This window comes from Ranitomeya variabilis, chromosome 5 (assembly GCF_051348905.1).
Source record: "Ranitomeya variabilis isolate aRanVar5 chromosome 5, aRanVar5.hap1, whole genome shotgun sequence".
In the NCBI taxonomy this organism is placed as follows: domain Eukaryota; kingdom Metazoa; phylum Chordata; class Amphibia; order Anura; family Dendrobatidae; genus Ranitomeya; species Ranitomeya variabilis.
Window position 1 is genome coordinate 437815568 of NC_135236.1, and position 15826 is coordinate 437831393.

Consider the following 15826-nt stretch of genomic DNA (forward strand, 5'->3'; position numbering starts at 1 on the left):
AGTTCTTGTCATAAAAATCTTTCTCTATTTATCTATCAGAACTCTGGAGAGTCTCTTGATGGAGCACATAACTATATTTTGATGTAATACATTGACGGGTTAATGGCTTCAACCTTAAAAGTTATTCAATTGTAACTTGAAACTACAGCATGAGGTTCCGGGTTTTAATGTCCTGTTAAGTAGAAGGAGCTTCATTGTATAACCACAACCTGATTGAAAAAGTGAAATAAGAGTTTAGTGAAAGCTAGTCTGGCACTGCACAAGGGGCGCTGATCTTTGAAGAGTCCACAGCTAATATTCTTCTTATACATGTTTCATGGGTGTATGTGTCAGTAGAAAAAGTGAAAGCATTACAAGGAAATGAGTAAGTATAAGTCACAGTTATTCCAGTTACAATGAGTAAGACCTAGATAAAATCAGACTATGATGAATTACAGCAGCTTTAACCCTAAATTGTGTGATGTTAGGATAATAACAATGCAGTAATACAATAGATCAAAGAAACCAATATATATATATATATATATATATATATATATATATATATACTGCTCACAAAAACAAAGGGAACACTAAAATCCCACATCCTAGATATCACTGAATGAAATATTCCAGTTGTAAATCTTTATTCATTACATAGTGGAATGTGTTGAGAAAAATAAAGCCTAAAAATTATCAATGTAAATCACAACTAATATCCCACAGAGGTCTGGAGTTGGAATGATGCTCAAAGTCAAAGTGGAAAATGAAGTTACAGGCTGATCCAACTTCAGTGGAAATGCAAGGAAATGATGCTCAGTTGTGTGTGTGGCCTCCACGTGCCTGTACGACCTCCCTACAATGCCTGGGCATGCTCCTGATGAGTCGGCGGATGGTCTCCTGAGGGATCTCCTCCCAGACCTGGACTAAAGCATCCGCCAACTCCTGGGCAGTCTGTGGTGCAACGTGACTTTGGTGGATGGTGCGAGACATGATGTCTCAGATGTGTTCAATCGGATTCAGGTCTGGGGAACGGGCAGGCCAGTCCATAGCTTCAATGCCTTCATCTTGCATGAACTGCTGACACACTCCAGCCACATGAGGTCTGGCATTGTCCTGCATTAGGAGGAACCCAGGGCCAACCGCACCAGCATATGGTCTCACAATGGGTCTGAGGATCTCATCTCAGTACCTATGGCAGTCAGGCTACATCTGGTGAGCACATGGAGGGCTGTGCGGCCCTCCAAAGAAATGCCACTCCACTACATTACTAACTCACTGCCAAACCGGTCATGCTGAAGGATGTTGCAGGCAGCAGGTCGCTCTCTACGGGGTCTTCAGACTCTGTTACGTCTGTCACATATGCTCAGTGTGAACCTTCTTTCATCTGTGAAAAGCACAGGGTACCAGTGGCGAATTTGCCAATTCTGGTGTTCTGTTTCAAATGCCAGTCGTTCTGCACGGTGTTGGGCTGTGAGCACAACACCCATCTGTGGACGTCGGGCACTCAGACCATCCTCATGGAGTCAGTTTCTAACCGTTTGTGCAGACACATGCACATTTGTGCTGCTGCTGGAGGTCATTTTCATGGCTCTGGCAGTGCTCCTCCTGTTCCTCCTTGCACAAAGGCTGAGGTAGCGGTCCTGCTGCTGGGTTGTTGCCCTCCTACGGCCTTCTCCTCATCTCCTGGTGTACTAGCCTGTCTCCTGGTCGCGCCTCCAGCCTCTGGACACTATGCTGACAGACACAGCAAACCTTCTTGCCACAGCTCACATTGATGTGCTATCCTGGATGAGCTGCACTACCTGAGCCACTTGTGTTGGTTGTAGAGTCCATCTCATGCTACCACGAGTGTGAAAGCACAACCAACATTCAAAAGTGACCAAAACATCAGCCAGAAAGCATTGATACTGAGTTGTCATCTGTGGTCCCCACCTGCAGAACCACTCCTTTATTGAGGGTGTCTTGATAATTGCCAATCGTTTCCATCTGTTGTCTATTCTGTTTGCACAACAGCATGGGAAATGGATTCTCAAACAGTGTTGCTTCCAAAGTGGACAGTTTGATTTCACAGAAGTTTGATTTACTTGGAGATATATTCTGTTGTTTAAGTGTTCCCTTTATTTTCTTGAGCAGTGTGTATATATACAGTACAGACAAAAAGTTTGGACACACCTTCTCATTTAAAGATTTTTCTGTATTTTCATGACTATGAAAATTGTACATTCATACTGAAGGCATCAAAACTATGAATTAACACATCTGGAATTATATACTTGACAAAAAAGTGTGAAACAACTGAAAATGTGTCTTATATTCTAGGTTCTTCAAAGTAGCAACCTTTTGCTTTGATGACTGTTTTGCACACTCTTGGCATTCTCTTGATGAGCTATTCAGTAGGACTAGCAGCTGTGTATCCACCAGATCACTGCACAACACAACTGATGGTCCCAACCTCATTTATAAGGCAAGAAATCCCACTTATTAAACCTGACAGGGCACACCTGTGAAGTGAAAACCATTCCCGGTGACTACATCTTGAAGCTCATCAAGAGAATGCCAAGAATGTGCAAAGCAGTCATCAAAGCAAAAGGTGGCTACTTTGAAGAACCTAGAATATAAGACACATTTTCAGTTGTTTCACACTTTTTTGTTAAGTATATAATTCCACATCTGTTAATTCATAGTTTTGATGCCTTCAGTGTGAATGCACAATTTTCATAGTCATTGTACATTCACCCTGAAGGCATCAAAACTATGAATTAACACATGGTGAATTATATACTTAACAAAACAGTGAGAAACAACTGAAAATATGACTTATATTCTAGGTTCTTCAAAGTAGCCACCTTTTGCTTTGATGACTGCTTTGCACACTCTTGGCATTCTCTTGATGAGCTTCAAGATGTAGTCACCGGGAATGGTTTTCACTTCACAGGTGTGCCCTGTCAGGTTTAATAAGTGGGATTCCTTGCCTTATAAATGAGGTTGGGACCATCAGTTGTGTTGTGCAGTGATCTGGTGGAGACTATCAGCTTTGTATCCACCAGACTTCTGCACAACACAACTGATGGTCCCAACACCATTTATAAGGCAAGAAATCCCACTTATTAAACCTGACAGGGCACACTTGTGAAGTGAAAACCATTTCCGGTGTCTACCTCTTGAAGCTCATCAAGAGAATGCCAAGAGTGTGCAAAGCAGTCATCAAAGAAAAAGGTGGCTACTTTGAAGAACCTAGAATATAAGACATAATTTCAGTTGTTTCACACTTTTTTGTTAAGTATATAATTCCACATGTGTTAATTCATAGTATTGACGCCTTCAGTGTTAATGTACAATTTTCATAGTCATGAAAACACAGAAAAATCTTTAAATGAGAAAGTGTGTCCAAACTTTTGGTCTGTACTGTATGTATATATATATATATATATATATATATATATATATATATATATATATATATATATATACAGTACAGACCAAAAGTTTGGACACACTTTCTCATTTATAGATTTATATATCTTATATTAAAGAAATGTTTATATATTTAAGAAAGTTTGGACACACCTTCTCATTTTAAGATTTTTCTGTATTTTCATGACTATGAAAATTGTGCATTCACACTGATGAGCTTCAAGATGTAGTCACTGGGAATGGTTTTCACTTCACAGGTGTGCCCTGTCAGGTTTAATAAGTGGGATTTCTTGCCTTATAAATGAGGTTGGGACCATCAGTTGTGTTGTGCAGTGATCTGGTGGATACACAGCTGCTAGTCCTACTGAATAGCTCATCAAGAGAATGCCAAGAGTGTGCAAAACAGTCATCAAAGCAAAAGGTTGCTACTTTGAAGAACCTAGAATATAAGACACATTTTCAGTTGTTTCACACTTTTTTGTCAAGTATATAATTCCAGATGTGTTAATTCATAGTTTTGATGCCTTCAGTATGAATGTACAATTTTCATAGTCATGAAAATATAGAAAAATCTTTAAATGAGAAGGTGTGTCCAAACTTTTGGTCTGCACTGTTTATATATATATATATATATATATATATATATATATATATATATATATATCTACTATATAATTGTCTAAGGGTCACTTCCGTCTGTCTGTCCTTCTGTCTGTCTGTCACGGATATTCATTGGTCGCGGCCTCTGTCATGGAAATCCAAGTCGCTGATTGGTCGCGGCAAAACAGCCACGACCAATCAGCGACGGCCACAGTCCGGAAGAAAATGGCCGCTCCTTACTCCCCGCAGTCAGTGCCCGGCGCCTGCATACTCCCCTCCAGTCACCGCTCACACAGGGTTAATGGCTGCGTTGACCGCTTTGTAATGCACTCGGTTAACGCTGCTATTAACCCTGTGTGACCAACATTTCCTATTCATGCTGCCTATGCAGCATGAACAGTAAAAAGATCTAATGTTAAAAATAATAAAAAAATAAAAAATAGTTACATACTCACCCTCCGTTGGCCTCCAGACTCTCCTTGCGATGCCCCGGTGACCGCTCCATGCATTGCGGTCTCGCGCGATGATGACGTGCGGTCTCGCAAGACCGCTACGTCATCATCTCGCGAGACCGCAATGCACTCTTCAGACCGGAGAGCGCGAGGACCATCGGTAACCGCTTCGATCCAGGAGCCAATGGAGGGTGAGTATGTAACTATTTTTTATTTTATTTCTTTTTTTTTAACAGGGATACGGTGCATACTACGTGACTGGCCAATATACTACGTGACTGAGCAATATACTACATGGCTCTGTGCTGTATACTACGTGACTGGGCAATATACTATGTGGCTGGGCAATATACTATGTGGCTGGGCAATATACTACGTGGCTCTGTGCTGTATACTACGTGGCTGGGCAATATACTATGTCGCTGGGCAATATACTACGTGGTTGGGCAATATACTGCGTGGCTGGGCAATATACTATGTGACTGGGCAGTATACTACGTGGCTCTGTGCTGTATACTACGTGACTGGGCAATATACTACGTGGCTGGGCAATATACTATGTGGTTGGGCAATATACTGCATGGCTGGGCAATATACTACGTGGCTGGGCAATATACTACGTGGCTGGGCAATATACTATGTGGTTGGGCAATGTACTACATGGCTGGGCAATATACTACGTGGTTGGGCTATATACTACGTGGCTGGGCAATATACTACGTGGCTGGGCAATATACTACATGGGCTGTGCAATATACTACGTGGCTGGGCAATATACTACGTGGCTGGGCAATATACTACATGGCTGGGCAATATAATATGTGGGTTGTGCAATATACTACGTGGCTGGGCAATATACTATGTGGCTGGGCAATATACTACGTGGCTGGGCAATTAACTATGTGGGCTGTGCAATATACTACGTGGACATGCATATTCTAGAATACCCGATGCGTTAGAATTGGGCCACCATCTAGTATATATATTTTCCCAATATTAGGGGCTTGACTTTTCTATTTATAAAGCATATATTATTATTTTATTATTGTTTTATTATTTACTTATCTTTATTTATATTTTATTTATCATTAAGTTTTTAGTATGTGCATTCTTTGTCCAGTTAATGCATATGAAGTTTACTTGTGTATGAAGTATACTGTATACATGTTAGAACAGAGGTTGCTATATAAGTTCCTCACTTACAGTTAACAAATAGTCGTGGCTACATCTGCTTTTTTGACAAAAAAAATAAAGTAAAGAGGAAGTTGTGTGGCTTCATTTGTTTCAATTTATTGTTAATACTAGCAAAGACATGTATAATTTAAAGACATCACCATAAGCTGAATCCACCATTTTGGCATTTTCATGCTTAACATATTTGTACATTGGGAGTTAAACCGAGGCCAAAATTATGATGTGAAACCTGCATTTTTGGCCTTTGTATGGTTCACATCTTTAATCAAAGAACTACAACAGACTAAAGTTAAAAATCTATTACTTCTATAACACAATCATGTTTACCATGTGTATATTAGTAATGAATTGACCACTTATGTGCGTTCCTAATAAAAGAACGCTAAATATTGGGCCTTATTCATCAAAGCTTTCACAGCAGAATTCTGGTGTAAAAGCTTAGAATATTCGCAACATTTTGGTGCAACTCTGAGTTGCTCCAAAATTTTGTGACTTTGCAGGGTGGGACATCACAGCCATCTAATTCATGACTAGCTCTGAAGCTCCCTAAGCCAGGAATATCACTGCACCACTTTTCAGATGCTCATGATTCATGAAGCGGCGTGGACCTCTTAATGAATCGTGACCATTTGACTCCAGCATGCCCCCTCATCAAGACCAGTGTGAACAATGCTGGTCTTGATATATTGGGCCCAAAGTTCATATGAGACTGTGCTTCTCAATGTTGCAAAATGTGTGCAGTTTTCTTGAGTTTAGTACTCTGTTTATAAAACAAGAGCAATGGCTGCTAGGTGTAAATTTACCCTTTTACACACACATGGTCAAAATTGTTGGTACCCCTCGTTTAATGACAGAAAAACCCACAATGGTCACAGAAATAACTTGAATTTGACAAAATCAATAATAATTAAAGATCTATGAAAATGAACAAATGAAAGTCAGACATTGCTTTTCAACCATGCTTCCACAGATTTTTTTAAATAATAAAACTCATGAAATAGGCCTGGACAGAAATGATGGTACCCCTGAAAATGTGACAGACATGTTAAATCAAGGTGTGTCCACTAACTAGCATTACAGGTGTCTAAAATCTTGGAATCAGTGAGTGGGCCTGTATATAGGGCTACAGATACTCACTGTGCTGTTTGGTGGCATGGTGTGTATCACACTCAACATGGACCAGAGGATGCGAAGGAAAGAGTTGTCTCAGGAGATTAGAAAGAAAATTAAAGACAAACATGTTAAATGTAAAAGATATAAGACCATCTCCAAGCAGCTTGATGTTCCTGTGACTACAGTTGCACATATTATTCAGAAATTTAAGATCCATGGGACTGTAGCCAACCTCCCTGGACGTGGCCGCAGGAGGAAAATTGATGACAAATCAAAGAGACGGGTAATATGAATGGTAACAAAAGAGCCCAGAAAGACTTCTAAACAGATTAAAGGTGAACTTCAAGCTCAAGGAACATCAGTGTCAGATCGCACCATCCGTCGTTCTATGAGCCAAAGTGGACTTCATGGGAGATGACCAAGTAGGACACCATTGTTGAAAAAAATCATAAAAAAGCCGGACTGGAATTTGGTAAACTACATGTTGACAAGCCACAACGCTTCTGGGAGAATGTCCTATGGACAGATGAGACAAAAATTGAACTTTTTGGCAAGGGACATCAGCTCTATGTTCACAGATGGAAAAATGAAGCATATCAAGAAAAGAACACTGTCCCTACTGTGAAACATGAAGGAAGCTCTGTTATGTTCTGGGGCTGCTTTGCTGCATCTGACACAGGGTATCTAGCATCTGTGCAGGGTACAATGAATTCTCCAGACTATCAAGGGATTCTAGAGAGAAATGTGCTGCCCAGTGTCAGAAAGCTTGGTCTCAGTCGCAGGTCAAGTTTCTTGCAACAGGATAATGACCCAAAACACACAGCTAAAAACACCCAAGAATGGCTAAGAGGAAAACATTGGACTATTCTGAAATGGCCTTCTATGAGCCCTGACCTAAATCCTATTGAGCATCTTTGGAAAGAGCTGAAACATGCCGTCTGGAAAAGGCAACCTTCAAACACGGGCCAAAATACCTCTCGAGAGGTGCAGAAGTTTCATTGACAGTTTGCAGCAAAATATTAAGTTTACCATCATTTCTGTCCAGGCCTATTTCATGAGTTTTATTTATTTTTTTTTATTCTGTGCAAGCATGGTTGAAAAGCAATGTTTGACTTTCATTTGTTAATTTTCATAGATATTTTATTTATTATTACTTTTGTCAGATTCAAGTTACTTCTCTGACTATTGTGGTATTTTCTGTCATTAAATGAGGGGTACCAACAATTTTGACCACGTGTAGTTGATTTTTCATTTCCTCCAGTGTTCACCCTTGTTTCTTATTCATATGTTTCAGTTATAGGCTTATTGCAAACATAGCAAATATTTTATCATCTATCTTCAAAATAGAAACAACTAATCTCACATATCCATATACTGTATGTGCAAAGAAGAAGAGATTCCAAAATTATAATAAAAGCAGTTTTTATTGAAAAATTATTAAAAAACACATACATACAAAATGAATAAGTAAAAAAGCAAAAATACTGTAGGGGACACCTCAAAAACACCAAAATACATATATACTTATATAGAGGTAGGATGTGTCTACAGCCAAGGCGGGTGGTAAATCAATTGTCAGGAGATGAAAATACCACATCCGATAAATAAATATCTAATGAGCCACTGTGCTCTAGGATGCAGCAATGTGACTGTTATTCATAATTTTCTGATGTATTAGCAGCATTAATAATCTCCAGTTTCTTGTTGTCATCAATTTCATACCCGCCATATGCTGCTATTGTATTTAAGCTAAGCACATTAGAGATTTATTTATCTGATGTGGTATTTTCATCTCCTGACAATTGATTTACCACCTGCCTTAGCTGTAGACACATATTAAATAATTTGGCACTCAACTTACATGTATTTGCGGTTGTTGCTTTGAAATTTTTTTTTTATTGCAGTCCAAAATAAACGTTTCGGTCAGAACGAGACCTTAGTGTAGGAGTGTGCTGAGCTGTCTGTATTTTGATATACAAAATCAGATCGGAAACTGGGTGGTGCTGAGCTTCCTTCAGATGTTTCATTTTGTTAGTGATTAGTGAAGTTGGTTAGTGAAGTAGTGAAGTGGTTAGTGAAGTTTAGACAGGACAGGTTCATGTTCAGATACAGACAGGACAGTTTCAGGTTCAGGTGCAGACAGGACTGTTTCAGGTTTAGGTACCGACAGAATGGATTCAGGAACAAGGCCCTAAAAACTAAGAAGTGCAAGACTAACTATACACTAAAGTTGCTCAGGCCCCTCCCTACAGGGGAGGGTGCCTTAACTACATGATGCCTCTCAGCAATAGGCTGAAGGAACTTCCAAGTTGCTTACGCTGCCCCTTAAAAAAGCGGATTGATGTTGACTTGTTGAGAAGGAAATAATACTTTATATCCTAAAGAGCGAAAAGGCATGGTGAGCAATGATTGATGTGGTAACTCCTTTATGGTACAGATATTTTTAATCCTCAACTCTGTTAGTAGTAAAGCTTAAAGAAGTGGTAAAGTGTGTATCCATTTTCAAAGTCTCAATGCACAAGTATCCGTTTTGTCTTTGCTTTTTCAAAGGAGCCCTTTCAACAGTTAAAAAAATATCTTGAGACAGCAGAGCAATAAATATAAAAGAAAGAGAACTACTTCATAACTTCTTCTGCCAATCCGCAGCTGTCAGACCTTGTCTGTATGTATCCAGAATACTGGAGCCTCACCTGCTCTGCTGGCTTCATTCAGCTGTTACTTAACCTCAGGCCAAGACACTTAATATGCAGAAGCGTTATGGTAAATTTCTTTGTAGACTGATATTTTCAAATGATTTTGATTCTTTAATTAATCAGATTGAAGATGGGGGATTTTTCTAAATGTACTTGTACTGTAGGATTAGACATCTTTTACATATGAAAGTCCAAATGTCTTCATACAATTCATAAACAAAGTGATCTGAATGTATAGACAGGCCAGCATGCAGAATGACATAGGATATGCCACCACTTTATGATCATTGGGGGTCCGACCACTGGGACCCCTACCGATCCTGAGATTAAAGAAGCCACATCACAGTGCTGCAGCTCCTTCATTTTTCTTTCCTTTTCACAGCAGCACAACTGGCAGTTCACTTTGCTGGGATCTACAGCACAATCCCATTCAGGTTAATTAGTATAACAACTCCTTTATTCTCATGATTAGTGGGATCCAAGAGGATACTGGTGTCTTTAGGTTTTTTGTAACACACTGTATACTCTGGGTACAGCATTATTTCTGCCATTCTATGCATAGGCGTTCCCATATTACTTGAAAAATGGCAGGAAAATCGTGAAAATGTAACTAAAGGAAAGAAACAATTCTGATATTATAGGCTTCACCTTAGTGTTAGGAAATATACTTTTTTAATATCTTGATTAATTAAAAAGAAAATCTGTCAGTAGGATAAACCCACCTAAGCCGTATACATAGGTATGCAGGTTATAGCAAGCTGAATAAAATGATACCTTAATTTCTTATTTACGAAAATTTCACATTTTTTTCAATATGTAAATGAGCTGTTTAGGGCTATGGGTCGGACATTGAAATGACAGAAGGCGTTATAAGTGTGAGACATGTAACTAACTGTAGAATTGAAGTTTGTCTTCTTACAAACACGCTAGAAGCTGTAGCTCTCAAAGCTCTGCTGTTTTGTAACACTGGCTGCCTTTGAGATGGCAGCTGAAGCTGAGAGGAACCTGCAGGTGGGTCAGGTATAATCACACACAGCTCTGCAGTGAGATCAGGAGACCAGAGAGCGACCATCACATATCACACTGGTAACTCCCCCTTATATATAAAACAAGCTCTGGAGGCAGATCCTCATGCAGATCAGTGTCCAGCCCATAGTCCTGAACAGCTCATTTACATATAAGAAAAACATGGATTTCTCTGGAATAAGACATCAGATCTCAGATATCAAGGTATCATTTTATTCAGCTTGATATGACCTACATGCCCATATAGATCACTTAGTTGGGTTAATCCTACTGATATATTCCATTTACGAAGATCCTTTATTCACTTTTTTCCCCACTGACATTTATATATAAGTAACCTATTTCCACCTGTCGGGAAGTTGTAGCTCATCAAGTCCAATATTTTGTGTGTGTTTGTTTTTGCTTTGTTATTTGTGCCTTTTTTTCATGATTTTGAAGTATATGTGTTAGGTGTCGAGTTCCCGCCGCTGCACAGGCGGAATCTCGAACCATCTCCGCTGCCGTCTCCCATTCTCCTCCAGCCGCAGATGAGCCTGCTCAGCAGAGACGTTGGTCCCAGCGTCTGGCTCAAGCTGATACCGTGCGGCTGGTTACTGCTGTCCTTCCAGGCTCAGCCATCGTAACTAGTACTGATCGGCGGCGAGCAGGCACTCAGTGCGCTTTCCTAGCCCTAGTTAGGGTGGTTAGTGGCGTCCGCCAGAGCGGCACTGTACTCACTTTGTGCGGTAATCTTTAATCTGTTCTGACAGCCTGTCAGTGTAGGGTGGGAACTCCCGCTTGATCTCAGCATCTGACTCAGGGTGTCCCCAGGCGCGGGCTCAAAAGCCACCGAGGGTCAGAGCGAGATCAATCACCAGCATAGTGGGAATGAATTTCAGGGATCCCACTAACGTTCATCTGCTGCACCCTGTGACAACTAACAGGGCACAGCATTTATTTTATGTTAAATTTAACATGTTATTTTTGGAATATCTTTTTATCCTCTTTAACTACAACCAAATACATAACCATATATTCTATAACCATAGAATAGGGAATGATTTGCTTATCATTGAGTGTCCGACCGCTGCCCCCAGCAATCCCAAGAACAGTGCTCTGCAACCCTGTCTTGAATGGAGTGGAGGTAAACATGCTCAACCTCCACACCATTCATTGTCTGTGAGACTCCTGGAAGTAGCTAAGCACTGTACTCTGTACTACACTGTACTTGTGAGCAGTCCCAAAAACAATGAAAGGAGCACTGCTGCACCATTCAGGAAAGGGCTTTGTAGCCCCGTTCTCATGAGGTTCCGGAGTCCGCAACTTAGGATCACATGGGTCATACCACAGCAATTAGCAAATTATCCTTTGTTACTTTTAGAATAACCCTTTACGAAATAAATATTTTTTTTGTTGTTTTTTAAGAAATTAGAGTTTTTTCATTTTTTTACATGGTTGCTGTTCTTTCTATAAATCACTTTACTTTCACCAGCATCTAGACAGTTTCTTTTTTCAAGAAAGAGTGGAATTCATAATACTGAGTCAGATTTTCCAGGCTGAATGAAATACAAAGTGTTTGATGTGGTTATTCACTTAGACTTCACCTTTTGTTTTCTTTTTTGTCTCACTGAGTATGAAGAAACATGGAGTCAATCTGTTATACACAAGCTGAACTTTGCTATGACCTTCTAAGGCCAGAATAGGCCTTGGAGAAAATTTGACTGTCTATTCTTGTTCTTGAGATTTTCTTGCACCCTAAAGAGTTAGAATAAAATTCTCTTAAATTGAAATTCATAGTCATTTCAAGTCTTTTTAGATGTTTTTATTTTTACAGATAACAGTGCAGTACTTTTTAGGCTGCCGTCACACTACCAGGACCAGGAGTGGAACAAATAGAGGAAAAGTATAATAGAAACATCTGCACCACTTCTGCATTTATCACCCACTCCTGGTTTTGGCTTACAGATACTGAGGTAAAATACTGACCAAATACTGATCGTGTGACGGCAGCCTTAGTCACAGGGAGTATTATAAGAAACAAAACATATTTGGATGAAAATATAGAGCTTATATATCTTTGAGCATGTGAATAGCACATAAAATACTCCATTCACATTGTTTGCCAACAGAATGTTAGCAGTTTGCTTCACAATAACCCTCACCTAACTTTGACTTTGGCCTTTATTTTCATTTGCCTACAACTACTGAATCTGCCTAAATATGAGACTATACATGCTCTTTAGGGGCCAAAAAAGTCTGTGTGATTTGAAAGAACAATGGATTGAACAGGTAATTAACTCAAATGTTTCAATTCAGCAAAAAAAATTTCTGTCAGAAATCTGCCGTAAAACACTTTGAAAAGGCACAAAACTATGAAATAATGTGTGGTTGCTCAAAAGTTTTGTGACTTTTGACGTTTTCACTTCAGCCAACTCCGACAAAATGGATGAAGCTGGGATGGGACGAAATGGGACATGGTGATGCCCGCTTGTCTATTTCATGACTAGCTGTAGCATATCTTATTACAAAATCCTTACTACAGACTTTGACTAGAGTAAGATTTGTGGTGAGTTGCACCCCATTTTTAATAAATCTACATGACCTTGTTGATACCAAGCTTGATAAATTGAGGCCCAAGGCTCTTATCTAGAAATGATTCAACAGATCATGCAGATTTTGCATGGAAGCTTGACAGAAAAGTTATTCTCGTCATCAACAATTAGGTCTCTGACCTCACTACACTGGCAAGGCAATGGACATCATAATGTGATGTCACGATGTGCAGCGAGAAGGCACAACATCAAGGGTCTAGCCAGTGATCGAAGCCACAGTATAGAGTCATGTAACTGAACAGGATGCATGTGAAGTGGGAAATTGGAAAAAAGAGTCATGGAGGGCCAAGTTTCAGAGCTGACAGGATAGGTGAGGATTGAGGTTCAGCAAAATGGTGCCATTTTGCTGAATTTGCGTAAAGTGAATTGAAAAAAATTAGTATTCTGGAGATTTTTGTAAAATTTGGGGAGAATTCAATTTGTCTTGAATAATTTCGCTCATCTCTATTCTTAAGTATCATAAACAGTGGAATTGAGATTGTAAATACATGTTGTATTTTGCCTCATTCCTGTGTGTATTTAATATATCCCCTGAATTACTTGTGGCATAAATGTGGAGTGGGCACTTAATCCAAAAAGTTTGTGAATTGTTGACAACCCAAGCCTTCATTTCGTCATCACCTGTACAGTTTGTCATTAAGTATTTGTAGACTTATTCGACAGACTGTGTGCTACTTGTGTTATGGTGTGACAACTAAATGTGCAGCCGTGCTTCCATTACTGGTCTATAATAACAGAGCTCCAGAACACTAATAATAATAATCTTCAGTAAAGTACATGTAAACGCGTTGTCGTGACATAAAGATGTCTAGAAGTCTGTATTTTACCAAGGTAAAGGCTAGACTAGGCTATGCAAGGACAAGTTAGGTAATCGACACAGTTGCATATGGAGACTTTCTGAGAGATGTCTAAAAGAAAGTAAAATTGATTCAAGATATTTCTGCGTTGAAACGTGAACAGAAGATAATCTAAGCCCCATTATCTGTAAAGGTACCTTCACACGAAACGACGCTGCAGCGATAGCGACAACGATGCCGATCGCTGCAGCGTCGCTGTTTGATCGCTGGAGAGCTGTCACACAGACAGCTCTCCAGTGACCAACGATGCCGAGGTCCCCGGGTAACCAGGGTAAACATCGGGTTGCTAAGCGCAGGGCAGCGCTTAGTAACCCGATGTTTACCCTGGTTACCAGCGTAAAATGTAAAAAAAACAAACAGTACATACTTACATGCATCCCCCGGCGTCCACTTCCTGTACTGTGTGAGCGCCGGCAGTAGCAGGGCACAGCGGTGACGTCACCGCTGTGCTGTGCTTTCACTTTCACTTTGCGGCGCTCAGTCAGTGTGGGAAGCGGACGCCGGGGGACGCATGTAAGTATGTACTGTTTGTTTTTTTTACATTTTACGCTGGTAACCAGGGTAAACATCGGGTTACTAAGCGCGGCCCTGCGCTTGGTAACCCGATGTTTACCCTGGTTACCAGTGTAAAATATCGCTGGTATCGTTGCTTTTGCTGTCAAACACAACGATACACGGCGATCGGATGACCAAATAAAGTTCTGAACTTTATTCAGCGACCAGCGACATCACAGCAGGATCCTGATCGCTGCTGCGTGTCAAACTAAACGATATCGCTAGCCAGGACGCTGCAACGTCACGGATCGCTAGCGATATCGTTACAAAGTCGTTTCGTGTGAAGGTACCTCAAGTCTATGGATTTTTTTTCATGTTCCTCCTACTCCTCTAAGATTTAGACAATTTTAGACAAAGTATGGCATTACGCAAAATTAAGTCGGGGACCCAAATGCACATACCATACACTTAGTCACATACCACATAGTCACATACCATACACTTTGGTAACAGTCATTATGCAAAGACCAATATTACTAATATAACTAGCTATTGAACCCGTTCTACACCTGGGCGTCCAGCATTTTTATTGGTACATTTCTTTCTCTCTGTACTCTCTACTACAACCGACGTCCTGGAGATAATGACACAGAAGTGCGGCATGCGCTGACTCTTGCACAACACTGTGCAGGCTCTGGAGGCTTTAGACAGAAGGACAGGTCTATGGTTATATTATAGATGTTACTATACAAGAGCTCAGTAGTGGCTGAATAAAATTCCATACTGTAACTATGTAAAAACCACTATACAAAACAAATATCCCCATACAATGGCCATATATTGGCAGTTAGCACTCTGTGGACCTTATAAGTGAATTAAGTACTGTATATTAAATACAAGAATTACAGTTGATGTCTTTTTACACGTCTTCCATTTTGTCCATCTTTTGCAGCCTTGATCAATGCCTGCAGAAATCCTGCCCAGGCATCTTAGTTGTCTCCTCACTTTTCATGCAAAGTTCCTACCTTTTCCTAACCTACACAAAGTCTCCATCCTGCTCACACTCCCAAATGTTTGCCAGTTTCAACCCCAAATGGTGTTTCATCCTTAAAGCCATAGTGCTAGATAGTCTTAGTTATACACGGTGAGCTAATAGTGCCTATCCACTGTTCTTGTAACTCATTAACATACAATTTTCAAGTGTAGATTTCTCTAAAGCAACAAAACAGGGAAAGATTTACTCAGCATCACAGTGCCTTTATGTGCATGCCATTTAGTTTGTGGTATAAAATCCTGATGACCGGTTTTCCCACAAAGTACATGTTAATCAATAGATCTTGTAATAATGATGATTTCCACAATTGGATATGTTTAAAAAAATTTCCTGTGCTGTGACAATCTTATAAGAT

At 40.0% G+C, this 15826-nt stretch overlaps 1 protein-coding gene across 5 annotated transcripts in view; it reads left to right on the top strand.

Moving 5' to 3' along the window:
- The window catches only part of NAV3 (neuron navigator 3), an 898866-nt gene that overhangs the window by 571721 nt on the left and 311319 nt on the right, over positions 1-15826 (top strand). The gene's annotated exons all lie outside the window — the stretch shown is intronic.